The following is a 12,669-nucleotide window of genomic DNA, read 5'->3' on the forward strand; positions in this document are numbered from 1 at the left end:
TATCAGCAGATGACAAAGTTTCCCTAAAAGAAATGGAGAAACTTTCAAAATACAAAGACCTGGAAATAAAGGTAACTCGAATGTGGAATCTAAAAACAGAAACAATTCCTATCATAGTAGGTGCATTAGGTATTATAAAATAATATTCAGATAAATACATAACAAAACACCAGGACTTACAAATATATATAACATACAGAAAATTGCACTACTGGGCACTGCACACATCCTACGCAAAATACTTTCAATACAGTAACCATAAGAGCATCACAGCAAACCCCAGCACATTCCCAAGGCACACAGAGCTGCGCTCGGTAGTGAAGTGAAAGCACGTTATAAAAATAGAACTACTGAACGATAACAATAATGATAATGCAAAAAGATTGAGGCTAGATTCGAACACGCAACTCTCATTGAGGAAAGCGGCCGTGATTCCTCGATATACCAGTCGTCTTTATATTTTCCAAATGAGCTGGCAGAATAGTTTCGATTCAGGACAATAACCTTTGCGGCATATCGTTCACCTTTATGTTCTGAGTTCAAAAGCTACCGAAATAGACTTTGACTTTAATTTTCTTGGGGTCGATAAAATAATTACGTGTTGAACTGGTGTCAACGTAATCGACTTACACCCTCACTCGAAATTGCCGACCTTGTGCTAATGTTTCCAATCAATTACTGGAACTAAACAGCGGTGAGAAATAACAACGTTTACACCACCAACAGCAATGCATTATGTGAAGAAAATATAAAGTTTCGAACTAACGACTGTCTACGTGTTAAGCAGATGTGATAACCGCTATACCATGGAACCAGACATTGGGAACACCGTCACAAATTGTTTTATCATTCACGAGTTGTATCTAATGCTGAATTTAATGTTGAATTCCTTTTCAAAACACAATGGAGTATCAGAAACTGTGAATTAGCTAAAAGTATTTAGGGTTTCGAATCCTGCTGCAGTGCACTTTCCATTTAATATAGACTAATTCGGGGTTGGAGTATTAGCACCAATAACTGTAGTAAATGCAACAAACTAAATATAGCAATGTCCTCTATAAAAAATACCTGCGTAAAATCAAAAGAGAAAACAAATGATAGGTTCCAGCGAGTTTCGAACTCACGACCTTCTGCGTGTGAAGCAGATGTGACAACCACTACACCATGGAACCATATGCCGGTTGTTTTGCTTCATTGTCATATTATATTGGAGCTGTGAGGTGGAGTGCTGGCCGAATCGCTAGCAAGCCTGTCAAAATGCTCAGCGGTATTTCGTCCGTTCCTCCGTTCTGAGCTCAAATTCATCCTTTTCGGGTCGATAAATTAAGTACCAGTGAAAAACTGGGGTCGATGTAATCGACTCATCCCCCACCTCCCCCAAGCTGCCCTTGTGGCAAACATTTGAAATAGTACTAATTATTATTATATTTTGGAGACCGGAGATTGAATTCAAACACGGAACCTACAAAACCAGAAAACATTCTACCAAATGCTTTATTCTACCAATACACTACCTGGAATTTTACTCTATTTATCGACCCCGAACTGATAAAAGGCATAAGTGACCGAAGTGACGGATTAAAATATTTAACTCATCAAATTATAAGGAATATTCTGAAGTCAATGATTTTACTCAATTGAATATTGTGGACTGTTATATATTATATGTTCGGGTATTAGCACCAATAACTATAGTAACTGCAACAAAGTATATATAGCAATCTCCTCTATAAAAAATCCTCTGTAAAATCAAAAGATAGGTTCCAGCGAGTTTCGAACTCACGACCTTCTGCGTGTTATGCAGATGTGATAACCACTACACCATGGAACCAGTTGTTAGTGACAGCGTCAAATATTGGTTTATCATTCACGATTTGTATCTAATACTGAATTTAATGTTGAATTCCTTTTCAAAACACAATGGAGTATCAGAAACTGTGAATTACCAAAAAGTATTTAAGGCTTCGAATCCTGCTGAAGCTCACTTTCCATTTAATTTAGACAAAATCGGGGTCGGAGAATTAGTACCAATGACTATAGTAACTGCAACAAACTAAATATAGCAATCTCCTCTATAAAAAAATCCTGTGTAAAATCAAAAGAGAAAAAAAATGATAGGTTCCAGCGAGTTTCGAACTCACGACCTTTTGCGTGTTCAGCAGATGTGATAACCACTACGCCATGGAATCTGTTGTTACTGATACCGTCAAACATTGTTTTATCATTCACGATTTGTTTCTAATGCTGAATTTAATGTTGAATTCCTTTTCAAGACACAATGGTCTATCAGAAACTGTGAATTACCAAAAAGTATTTAGGGTTTCGAATCTTGCTGCAGTTCACTTTCCGTTTAATTTAGACAAAATCGGAGTGGGAGAATTAGCACCAATAACTGTAATAAATGGAACAAACTAAATATAGCAATCTCCTCTATAAAAAATACCTGTGAAAAATCAAAAGAGAAAACAAATGATGGGTTCCAGCGAGTTTCGAACTCACGACCTTCTGCGTGTGAAGCAGATGTGATAACCACTACACCAGGGAACCATATGCCGGCTGTTTTGCTTCATTGTCATATTATATTGGAGCTGTGAGGTGGAGTGCTGGCCGAATCGCTAGCAAGCCTGTCAAAATGCTCAGCGGTATTTCGTCCGTTCCTCCGTTCTGAGCTCAAATTCATCCTTTTCGGGTCGATAAATTAAGTACCATTATCGATCAGTTAATTTATAATACTTTATATAATATATAACAGTCCACAATATTCAATTGAGTAAAATCATTGACTTCAGAATATTCCTTATAATTTGATGAGTTAAATATTTTAATCCATCACTTCGGTCACTTATGCCTTTTATCAGTTCGGGGTCGATAAATAGAGTAAAATTCCAGGTAGTGTATTAGTAGAATAAAGCATTTGGTAGAATGTTTTCTGGTTTTGTAGGTTCTGTGTTTGAATTCAATCTCCGGTCTCCGAAATATAATAATAATTAGTACTATTTCAAATTTTTGCCACAAGGGCAGCTTGGGGGAGGTGGGGGATGAGTCGATTACATCGACCCCAGTTTTCCACTGGTACTTAATTTATCGACCCGAAAAGGATGAATTTGAGCTCAGAACGTAGGAACGGACGAAACACCGCTGAGCATTTTGACAGGCTTGCTAGCGATTCGGCCAGCACTCCACCTCACAGCTCCAATATAATATGACAATGAAGCAAAACAGCCGGCATATGGTTCCATGGTGTAGTGGTTATCACATCTGCTTCACACGCAGAAGGTCGTGAGTTCGAAACTCGCTGGAACCTATCATTTGTTTTCTCTTTTGATTTTACGCAGGTATTTTTTATAGAGGAGATTGCTATATTTAGTTTGTTGCATTTACTACAGTTATTGGTGCTAATACTCCAACCCCGATTTAGTCTATATTAAATGGAAAGTGAACTGCAGCAGGATTCGAAACCCTAAATACTTTTAGCTAATTCACAGTTTCTGATAGACCATTGTGTTTTGAAAAGGAATTCAACATTAAATTCAGCATTAGATACAACTCGTGAATGATAAAACAATATTTGACGGTGTCTCTTATAACTGGTTCCATGGTGTAGTGGTTATCACATCTACTTAACGCGCAGAAGGTCGTGTGTTCGAAACTCGCCGGAACCTATCATTTGTTTTCTCTTTTGATTTTTCACAGGTATTTTTTATAGAGGAGATTGCTATATTTAGTTTGTTCCATTTATTACAGTCATTGGTGCTAATTCTCCCACTCCGATTTTGTCTAAATTAAACGGAAAGTGAACTGCAGCAAGATTCGAAACCCTAAATACTTTTTGGTAATTCACAGTTTCTGATAGACCATTGTGTCTTGAAAAGGAATTCAACATTAAATTCAGCATTAGAAACAAATCGTGAATGATAAAACAATGTTTGACGGTGTCAGTAACAACAGATTCCATGGCGTAGTGGTTATCACATCTGCTAAACACACAAAAGGTCGTGAGTTCGAAACTCGCTGGAACCTATCATTCTTTTTCTCTTTTGATTTTACACAGGATTCTTTTATAGAGGAGATTGCTATATTTAGTTTGTTGCAGTTACTAAAGTCATTGGTACTAATTCTCCGACCCCGATTTTGTCTAAATTAAATGGAAAGTGAACTTCAGCAGGATTCGAAGCCTTAAATACTTTTTGGTAATTCACAGTTTCTGATAGTCCATTGTTTCTTGAAATGGAATTTAACATTATATTCAGCATTAGATACAACTCGTGAATGATAAAGCAATATTTGAGGGATTTGCCAATAACTAGTTTCATAGTGTAGTGGTTATCAAAGGTGCTTTACACTTATTTATTGTATTTATACAAAACCTGTGTATTAATAATTTAAATATCGATATATTTATAAAACATTATCGATTAGTTAATTTATAATACTTTATATAATATATAACAGTCCACAATATTCAATTGAGTAAAATCATTGACTTCAGAATATTCCTTATAATTTGATGAGTTAAATATTTTAATCCATCACTTCGGTCACTTATGCCTTTTATCAGTTCGGGGTCGATAAATAGAACAAAATTCCAGGTAGTGTATTAGTAGAATAAAGCATTTGGTAGAATGTTTTCTGGTTTTGTAGGTTCTGTGTTTGAATTCAATCTCCGGTCTCCGAAATATAATAATAATTAGTACTATTTCAAATTTTTGCCACAAGGGCAGCTTGGGGGAGGTGGGGGATGAGTCGATTACATCGACCTCAGTTTTCCACTGGTACTTAATTTATCGACCCGAAAAGGATGAATTTGAGCTCAGAACGTAGGAACGGACGAAATACCGCTGAGCATTTTGACAGGCTTGCTAGCGATTCGGCCAGCACTCCACCTCACAGCTCCAATATAATATGACAATGAAGCAAAACAGCCGGCTTATGGTTCCATGGTGTAGTGGTTATCACATCTGCTTCACACGCAGAAGATCGTGAGTTCGAAACTCGCTGGAACCTATCATTTGTTTTCTCTTTTGATTTTACGCAGGTATTTTTTATAGAGGAGATTGCTATATTTAGTTTGTTGCATTTACTACAGTTATTGGTGCTAATACTCCAACCCCGATTTAGTCTATATTAAATGGAAAGTGAACTTCAGCAGGATTCGAAACCCTAAATACTTTTAGCTATGTGATAACCAGATGTGATAACCACTACGCCATGGATTCTGTTGTTACTGACACCGTCAAACATTGTTTTATCATTCAGGAGTTGTTTCTAATGCTGAATTTAAAGTTGAATTCCTTTTCAAGACACAATGGACTATCAGAGACTGTGAATTAGCTAAAAGTATTTAGGCTTTCGAATCCTGCTGCAGATGACTTTCCATTTAATGAAGACTAAATCGGGGTGGGAGAATTAGTACCAATGACTATAGTAAATGCAACAAACTAAATATAGCAATCTCCTCTATAAAAAAATCCTGTGTAAAATCAAATGAGAAAACAAATGAGAGGTTCCAGCGAGTTTCGAACTCACGACCTTCTGCGTCTGAAGCAGATGTGATATCCACTACACCATGAAACCATATGCCGGCTGTTTTCCATCATTGTCATATTATATTGGAGCTGTGAAGAGCAGAGCTCGCCGAATCGTAAGAACGCCCGTCAAAATGAATAGCAGCATTTCGTCCGTACTTACGTTCTGAACGCAAATTCATCCTTTTCGGGTCGATAAATTAAGTTCCAGAGAAAAACTGAGGTCGATGTAATCGACTCATCCCCGACCTCCCCCAAGCTGCCGTTGTTGCCAAAATTTAAAATAATACTAATTATTATTTTATTTCGGTGACCGGAGTCTGAATTCAAACACAGAACCTACAAAACCAGAAAACATTCCACCAAATGCTTTATTCTACCAATACACCACTCTGGAATTCTACTCTATTTATCGACCCCGAACTGATAAAAGGCATAAGTGACCGAAGTGATGGATTTAAATATTTAACTCATCAAATTATAAGGAATATTCTGAAGTCAATGATTTTACTCAATTGAATATTGTAGACTGTTATATATATTATATAAAGTAGAATGAATTAACTAATCGATAATGTTTTATAAATATATCGATATTTAAATTATTAATACACAGGTTTTGTATGAATACAATAAGTAAGTGATATCAATCCCTAACATAATAAAACCATCAACCTCAGGAGTAAAAAAAATAAAAGGCTAGAATCCACCGAATTTGGAACTCATAACCTTCTGCGTGTTAAGCGGACGTAATAGCCACTACACCGTGGAAACAATATTTAGTAACCCTGTCAGATATTGTTTTATCATTCAGGAGTTGTATCTAATGCTGAATTTAATGTTGAATTCCTTTTCAAAACACAATGGAGTATCAGATACTGTGAATTAGCTAAAAGTATTCAGGGTTTCGAATCCTGCTGCAGTTCACTTTCCATTTAATTTAGAATAAATCGGGGTTGGAGTATTAGTACCAATGACTATAGTAACTGCAACAAACTAAATATAGCAATCTCCTCTATAAAAAAAATATGTGTAAAATCAAAAGAGAAAGCAAGTGATAGGTTCCAGCGAGTTTCGAACTCACGACCTTCTGCGTGTTAAGCAGATGTGATAACCACTACACCATGGAACCAGTTGTTAGTGACAATGTCAAATATTGTTTTATCATGCACGAGTGGTACCTAATACTGAATTTAATGTTGAATTCCTTTTCAAAACACAATGGAGTATCAGAAACTGTAAATTAGCTAAAAGTAGTTAGGGTTTCGAATCCTGCTGCAGTTCACTTTCCATTTAATGTAGACTAATTCGGGGTTGGAGTATTAGCACCAATAAATATAGAAAATACAACAAACTTAATATAGCAATCTCCTCTATGAAAAATTCCTGTGTATAAGCAAAAGAGAAAACAAATGATAGGTTCCAGCGAGTTTCGAACTCACGACCTTCTGCGTGTGAAGCAGATGTGATAACCACTACACCATGGAACCAGTTGTTAGTGAAACCGTCAAATATTGTTTTATCATTCACGATTTGTATCTAATACTGAATTTAATGTTGAATTCCTTTTCAAAACAAAATGGAGTATAAGATACTGTGAATTAGCTAAAAGTATTTAGGGTTTCGAATCCTGCTGCAGATCACTTTCCATTTAATGAAGACTAAATCGGGGTTGGGGTATTAGCACCAATAACTATAGAAAATACAACAAACCTAATATAGCAATCTCCTCTATGAAAAATTCCTGTGTAAAAGCAAAAGAGAAAACAAATGAGAGGTTCCAGCGAGTTTCGAACTCACGACCTTCTGCGTGTAAAACAGATGTGATAACCACTACACCATGGAACCAGTAATTGGTGAATTCCTCAAATATTGTTTTATCATTCACGAGTTGTATCTAATGATGAATTTAATTTTGAATTCCTTTTCAAGACACAATGGACTACCAGAAACTGTGAAGTAGCTAAAATTATTTAGGGTTTCGAATCCTGCTGCAGATCACTTTCCATTTAATGAAGACTAAATCGGGGTTGGGGTATTAGCACCAATAACTATAGAAAATACAACAAACTTAATATAGCAATCTCCTCTATAAAAAATTCCTGTGTAAAAGCAAAAGAGAAAACAAATGATAGGTTCCAGCGAGTTTCGAACTCACGACCTTCTGCGTGTGAAGCAGATGTGATAACCACTACACCATGGAACCAGTTGTTAGTGAAACCGTCAAATATTGTTTTATCATTCACGATTTGTATCTAATACTGAATTTAATGTTGAATTCCTTTTCAAAACAAAATGGAGTATAAGATACTGTGAATTAGCTAAAAGTATTTAGGGTTTCGAATCCTGCTGCAGATCACTTTCCATTTAATGAAGACTAAATCGGGGTTGGGGTATTAGCACCAATAACTATAGAAAATACAACAAACCTAATATAGCAATCTCCTCTATGAAAAATTCCTGTGTAAAAGCAAAAGAGAAAACAAATGAGAGGTTCCAGCGAGTTTCGAACTCACGACCTTCGGCGTGTAAAGCAGATGTGATAACCACTACACCATGGAACCAGTAATTGGTGAATTCCTCAAATATTGTTTTATCATTCACGAGTTGTATCTAATGATGAATTTAATTTTGAATTCCTTTTCAAGACACAATGGACTACCAGAAACTGTGAAGTAGCTAAAATTATTTAGGGTTTCGAATCCTGCTGCAGATCATTTTCCATTTAATGAAGACTAAATCGGGGTTGGGGTATTAGCACCAATAACTATAGAAAATACAACAAACTTAATATAGCAATCTCCTCTATAGAAAATTCCTGTGTAAAAGCAAAAGAGAAAACAAATGATAGGTTCCAGCGAGTTTCGAACTCACGACCTTCTGCGTGTGAAGCAGATGTGATAACCACTACACCATGGAACCAGTTGTTAGTGAAACCGTCAAATATTGTTTTATCATTCACGATTTGTATCTAATACTGAATTTAATGTTGAATTCCTTTTCAAAACAAAATGGAGTATAAGATACTGTGAATTAGCTAAAAGTATTTAGGGTTTCGAATCCTGCTGCAGATCACTTTCCATTTAATGAAGACTAAATCGGGGTTGGGGTATTAGCACCAATAACTATAGAAAATACAACAAACCTAATATAGCAATCTCCTCTATGAAAAATTCCTGTGTAAAAGCAAAAGAGAAAACAAATGAGAGGTTCCAGCGAGTTTCGAACTCACGACCTTCTGCGTGTAAAGCAGATGTGATAACCACTACACCATGGAACCAGTAATTGGTGAATTCCTCAAATATTGTTTTATCATTCACGAGTTGTATCTAATGATGAATTTAATTTTGAATTCCTTTTCAAGACACAATGGACTACCAGAAACTGTGAAGTAGCTAAAATTATTTAGGGTTTCGAATCCTGCTGCAGATCACTTTCCATTTAATGAAGACTAAATCGGGGTTGGGGTATTAGCACCAATAACTATAGAAAATACAACAAACTTAATATAGCAATCTCCTCTATAAAAAATTCCTGTGTAAAAGCAAAAGAGAAAACAAATGATAGGTTCCAGCGAGTTTCGAACTCACGACCTTCTGCGTGTGAAGCAGATGTGATAACCACTACACCATGGAACCAGTTGTTAGTGAAACCGTCAAATATTGTTTTATCATTCACGATTTGTATCTAATACTGAATTTAATGTTGAATTCCTTTTCAAAACAAAATGGAGTATAAGATAATGTGAATTAGCTAAAAGTATTTAGGGTTTCGAATCCTGCTGCAGATCACTTTCCATTTAATGAAGACTAAATCGGGGTTGGGGTATTAGCACCAATAACTATAGAAAATACAACAAACCTAATATAGCAATCTCCTCTATGAAAAATTCCTGTGTAAAAGCAAAAGAGAAAACAAATGAGAGGTTCCAGCGAGTTTCGAACTCACGACCTTCTGCGTGTAAAGCAGATGTGATAACCACTACACCATGGAACCAGTAGTTGGTGAATTCCTCAAATATTGTTTTATCATTCACGAGTTGTATCTAATGATGAATTTAATTTTGAATTCCTTTTCAAGACACAATGGACTACCAGAAACTGTGAAGTAGCTAAAATTATTTAGGGTTTCGAATCCTGCTGCAGATCACTTTCCATTTAATGAAGACTAAATCGGGGTTGGGGTATTAGCACCAATAACTATAGAAAATACAACAAACTTAATATAGCAATCTCCTCTATAGAAAATTCCTGTGTAAAAGCAAAAGAGAAAACAAATGATAGGTTCCAGCGAGTTTCGAACTCACGACCTTCTGCTTGTGAAGCAGATGTGATAACCACTACACCATGGAACCAGTTGTTAGTGAAACCGTCAAATATTGTTTTATCAATCACGATTTGTATCTAATACTGAATTTAATGTTGAATTCCTTTTCAAAACAAAATGGAGTATAAGATACTGTGAATTAGCTAAAAGTATTTAGGGTTTCGAATCCTGCTGCAGATCACTTTCCATTTAATGAAGACTAAATCGGGGTTGGGGTATTAGCACCAATAACTATAGAAAATACAACAAACCTAATATAGCAATCTCCTCTATGAAAAATTCCTGTGTAAAAGCAAAAGAGAAAACAAATGAGAGGTTCCAGCGAGTTTCGAACTCACGACCTTCTGCGTGTAAAGCAGATGTGATAACCACTACACCATGGAACCAGTAATTGGTGAATTCCTCAAATATTGTTTTATCATTCACGAGTTGTATCTAATGATGAATTTAATTTTGAATTCCTTTTCAAGACACAATGGACTACCAGAAACTGTGAAGTAGCTAAAATTATTTAGGGTTTCGAATCCTGCTGCAGATCACTTTCCATTTAATGAAGACTAAATCGGGGTTGGGGTATTAGCACCAATAACTATAGAAAATACAACAAACTTAATATAGCAATCTCCTCTATAGAAAATTCCTGTGTAAAAGCAAAAGAGAAAACAAATGATAGGTTCCAGCGAGTTTCGAACTCACGACCTTCTGCGTGTGAAGCAGATGTGATAACCACTACACCATGGAACCAGTTGTTAGTGAAACCGTCAAATATTGTTTTATCATTCACGATTTGTATCTAATACTGAATTTAATGTTGAATTCCTTTTCAAAACAAAATGGAGTATAAGATACTGTGAATTAGCTAAAAGTATTTAGGGTTTCGAATCCTGCTGCAGATCACTTTCCATTTAATGAAGACTAAATCGGGGTTGGGGTATTAGCACCAATAACTATAGAAAATACAACAAACCTAATATAGCAATCTCCTCTATGAAAAATTCCTGTGTAAAAGCAAAAGAGAAAACAAATGAGAGGTTCCAGCGAGTTTCGAACTCACGACCTTCTGCGTGTAAAGCAGATGTGATAACCACTACACCATGGAACCAGTAATTGGTGAATTCCTCAAATATTGTTTTATCATTCACGAGTTGTATCTAATGATGAATTTAATTTTGAATTCCTTTTCAAGACACAATGGACTACCAGAAACTGTGAAGTAGCTAAAATTATTTAGGGTTTCGAATCCTGCTGCAGATCACTTTCCATTTAATGAAGACTAAATCGGGGTTGGGGTATTAGCACCAATAACTATAGAAAATACAACAAACTTAATATAGCAATCTCCTCTATAAGAAATTCCTGTGTAAAAGCAAAAGAGAAAACAAATGATAGGTTCCAGCGAGTTTCGAACTCACGACCTTCTGCGTGTGAAGCAGATGTGATAACCACTACACCATGGAACCAGTTGTTAGTGAAACCGTCAAATATTGTTTTATCATTCACGATTTGTATCTAATACTGAATTTAATGTTGAATTCCTTTTCAAAACAAAATGGAGTATAAGATAATGTGAATTAGCTAAAAGTATTTAGGGTTTCGAATCCTGCTGCAGATCACTTTCCATTTAATGAAGACTAAATCGGGGTTGGGGTATTAGCACCAATAACTATAGAAAATACAACAAACCTAATATAGCAATCTCCTCTATGAAAAATTCCTGTGTAAAAGCAAAAGAGAAAACAAATGAGAGGTTCCAGCGAGTTTCGAACTCACGACCTTCTGCGTGTAAAGCAGATGTGATAACCACTACACCATGGAACCAGTAGTTGGTGAATTCCTCAAATATTGTTTTATCATTCACGAGTTGTATCTAATGATGAATTTAATTTTGAATTCCTTTTCAAGACACAATGGACTACCAGAAACTGTGAAGTAGCTAAAATTATTTAGGGTTTCGAATCCTGCTGCAGATCACTTTCCATTTAATGAAGACTAAATCGGGGTTGGGGTATTAGCACCAATAACTATAGAAAATACAACAAACTTAATATAGCAATCTCCTCTATAGAAAATTCCTGTGTAAAAGCAAAAGAGAAAACAAATGATAGGTTCCAGCGAGTTTCGAACTCACGACCTTCTGCTTGTGAAGCAGATGTGATAACCACTACACCATGGAACCAGTTGTTAGTGAAACCGTCAAATATTGTTTTATCATTCACGATTTGTATCTAATACTGAATTTAATGTTGAATTCCTTTTCAAAACAAAATGGAGTATAAGATACTGTGAATTAGCTAAAAGTATTTAGGGTTTCGAATCCTGCTGCAGATCACTTTCCATTTAATGAAGACTAAATCGGGGTTGGGGTATTAGCACCAATAACTATAGAAAATACAACAAACCTAATATAGCAATCTTCTCTATGAAAAATTCCTGTGTAAAAGCAAAAGAGAAAACAAATGAGAGGTTCCAGCGAGTTTCGAACTCACGACCTTCTGCGTGTAAAGCAGATGTGATAACCACTACACCATGGAACCAGTAATTGGTGAATTCCTCAAATATTGTTTTATCATTCACGAGTTGTATCTAATGATGAATTTAATTTTGAATTCCTTTTCAAGACACAATGGACTACCAGAAACTGTGAAGTAGCTAAAATTATTTAGGGTTTCGAATCCTGCTGCAGATCACTTTCCATTTAATGAAGACTAAATCGGGGTTGGGGTATTAGCACCAATAACTATAGAAAATACAACAAACTTAATATAGCAATCTCCTCTATAAAAAATTCCTGTGTAAAAGCAAAAGAGAAAACAAATGA

The 12,669-nt window shown here is 35.7% G+C and overlaps 23 non-coding genes across 23 annotated transcripts; 2 read left to right on the plus strand and 21 right to left on the minus strand.

The window, feature by feature from the left end:
- Window positions 1-1,099: 1,099 nt before the first annotated feature.
- Window positions 1,100-1,172, minus strand: Trnav-cac (transfer RNA valine (anticodon CAC)). The gene has a single exon. It is a non-coding gene; the product is annotated as a tRNA-Val (tRNA).
- A 586-nt stretch (window positions 1,173-1,758) lies between these two features.
- Trnav-aac (transfer RNA valine (anticodon AAC)) lies at window positions 1,759-1,831 on the minus strand. Its single transcript has one exon. It is a non-coding gene; the product is annotated as a tRNA-Val (tRNA).
- Window positions 1,832-2,474: 643 nt separating this feature from the next.
- Window positions 2,475-2,547, minus strand: Trnav-cac (transfer RNA valine (anticodon CAC)). The gene has a single exon. It is a non-coding gene; the product is annotated as a tRNA-Val (tRNA).
- Window positions 2,548-3,231: 684 nt separating this feature from the next.
- Trnav-cac (transfer RNA valine (anticodon CAC)) lies at window positions 3,232-3,304 on the plus strand. The gene has a single exon. It is a non-coding gene; the product is annotated as a tRNA-Val (tRNA).
- Window positions 3,305-4,931: 1,627 nt separating this feature from the next.
- Trnav-cac (transfer RNA valine (anticodon CAC)) lies at window positions 4,932-5,004 on the plus strand. The gene has a single exon. It is a non-coding gene; the product is annotated as a tRNA-Val (tRNA).
- Window positions 5,005-5,501: 497 nt separating this feature from the next.
- Trnav-cac (transfer RNA valine (anticodon CAC)) lies at window positions 5,502-5,574 on the minus strand. The gene has a single exon. It is a non-coding gene; the product is annotated as a tRNA-Leu (tRNA).
- Window positions 5,575-6,584: 1,010 nt separating this feature from the next.
- On the minus strand, window positions 6,585-6,657 carry Trnav-aac (transfer RNA valine (anticodon AAC)). Its single transcript has one exon. It is a non-coding gene; the product is annotated as a tRNA-Val (tRNA).
- Window positions 6,658-6,942: 285 nt separating this feature from the next.
- On the minus strand, window positions 6,943-7,015 carry Trnav-cac (transfer RNA valine (anticodon CAC)). Its single transcript has one exon. It is a non-coding gene; the product is annotated as a tRNA-Val (tRNA).
- A 285-nt stretch (window positions 7,016-7,300) lies between these two features.
- Window positions 7,301-7,373, minus strand: Trnav-uac (transfer RNA valine (anticodon UAC)). Its single transcript has one exon. It is a non-coding gene; the product is annotated as a tRNA-Val (tRNA).
- Window positions 7,374-7,658: 285 nt separating this feature from the next.
- On the minus strand, window positions 7,659-7,731 carry Trnav-cac (transfer RNA valine (anticodon CAC)). The gene has a single exon. It is a non-coding gene; the product is annotated as a tRNA-Val (tRNA).
- Window positions 7,732-8,016: 285 nt separating this feature from the next.
- Window positions 8,017-8,089, minus strand: Trnav-uac (transfer RNA valine (anticodon UAC)). The gene has a single exon. It is a non-coding gene; the product is annotated as a tRNA-Val (tRNA).
- Window positions 8,090-8,374: 285 nt separating this feature from the next.
- On the minus strand, window positions 8,375-8,447 carry Trnav-cac (transfer RNA valine (anticodon CAC)). The gene has a single exon. It is a non-coding gene; the product is annotated as a tRNA-Val (tRNA).
- A 285-nt stretch (window positions 8,448-8,732) lies between these two features.
- On the minus strand, window positions 8,733-8,805 carry Trnav-uac (transfer RNA valine (anticodon UAC)). The gene has a single exon. It is a non-coding gene; the product is annotated as a tRNA-Val (tRNA).
- A 285-nt stretch (window positions 8,806-9,090) lies between these two features.
- Trnav-cac (transfer RNA valine (anticodon CAC)) lies at window positions 9,091-9,163 on the minus strand. Its single transcript has one exon. It is a non-coding gene; the product is annotated as a tRNA-Val (tRNA).
- A 285-nt stretch (window positions 9,164-9,448) lies between these two features.
- On the minus strand, window positions 9,449-9,521 carry Trnav-uac (transfer RNA valine (anticodon UAC)). The gene has a single exon. It is a non-coding gene; the product is annotated as a tRNA-Val (tRNA).
- Window positions 9,522-9,806: 285 nt separating this feature from the next.
- On the minus strand, window positions 9,807-9,879 carry Trnav-cac (transfer RNA valine (anticodon CAC)). Its single transcript has one exon. It is a non-coding gene; the product is annotated as a tRNA-Val (tRNA).
- A 285-nt stretch (window positions 9,880-10,164) lies between these two features.
- On the minus strand, window positions 10,165-10,237 carry Trnav-uac (transfer RNA valine (anticodon UAC)). Its single transcript has one exon. It is a non-coding gene; the product is annotated as a tRNA-Val (tRNA).
- Window positions 10,238-10,522: 285 nt separating this feature from the next.
- On the minus strand, window positions 10,523-10,595 carry Trnav-cac (transfer RNA valine (anticodon CAC)). The gene has a single exon. It is a non-coding gene; the product is annotated as a tRNA-Val (tRNA).
- A 285-nt stretch (window positions 10,596-10,880) lies between these two features.
- On the minus strand, window positions 10,881-10,953 carry Trnav-uac (transfer RNA valine (anticodon UAC)). Its single transcript has one exon. It is a non-coding gene; the product is annotated as a tRNA-Val (tRNA).
- A 285-nt stretch (window positions 10,954-11,238) lies between these two features.
- On the minus strand, window positions 11,239-11,311 carry Trnav-cac (transfer RNA valine (anticodon CAC)). Its single transcript has one exon. It is a non-coding gene; the product is annotated as a tRNA-Val (tRNA).
- Window positions 11,312-11,596: 285 nt separating this feature from the next.
- Trnav-uac (transfer RNA valine (anticodon UAC)) lies at window positions 11,597-11,669 on the minus strand. Its single transcript has one exon. It is a non-coding gene; the product is annotated as a tRNA-Val (tRNA).
- A 285-nt stretch (window positions 11,670-11,954) lies between these two features.
- Trnav-cac (transfer RNA valine (anticodon CAC)) lies at window positions 11,955-12,027 on the minus strand. Its single transcript has one exon. It is a non-coding gene; the product is annotated as a tRNA-Val (tRNA).
- Window positions 12,028-12,312: 285 nt separating this feature from the next.
- Trnav-uac (transfer RNA valine (anticodon UAC)) lies at window positions 12,313-12,385 on the minus strand. Its single transcript has one exon. It is a non-coding gene; the product is annotated as a tRNA-Val (tRNA).
- Window positions 12,386-12,669: the final 284 nt, after the last annotated feature.

Source organism: Octopus bimaculoides, chromosome 10 (assembly GCF_046866305.1).
Source record: "Octopus bimaculoides isolate indiv1 chromosome 10, ASM4686630v1, whole genome shotgun sequence".
Classification (NCBI taxonomy): Eukaryota; Metazoa; Mollusca; class Cephalopoda; order Octopoda; family Octopodidae; genus Octopus; species Octopus bimaculoides.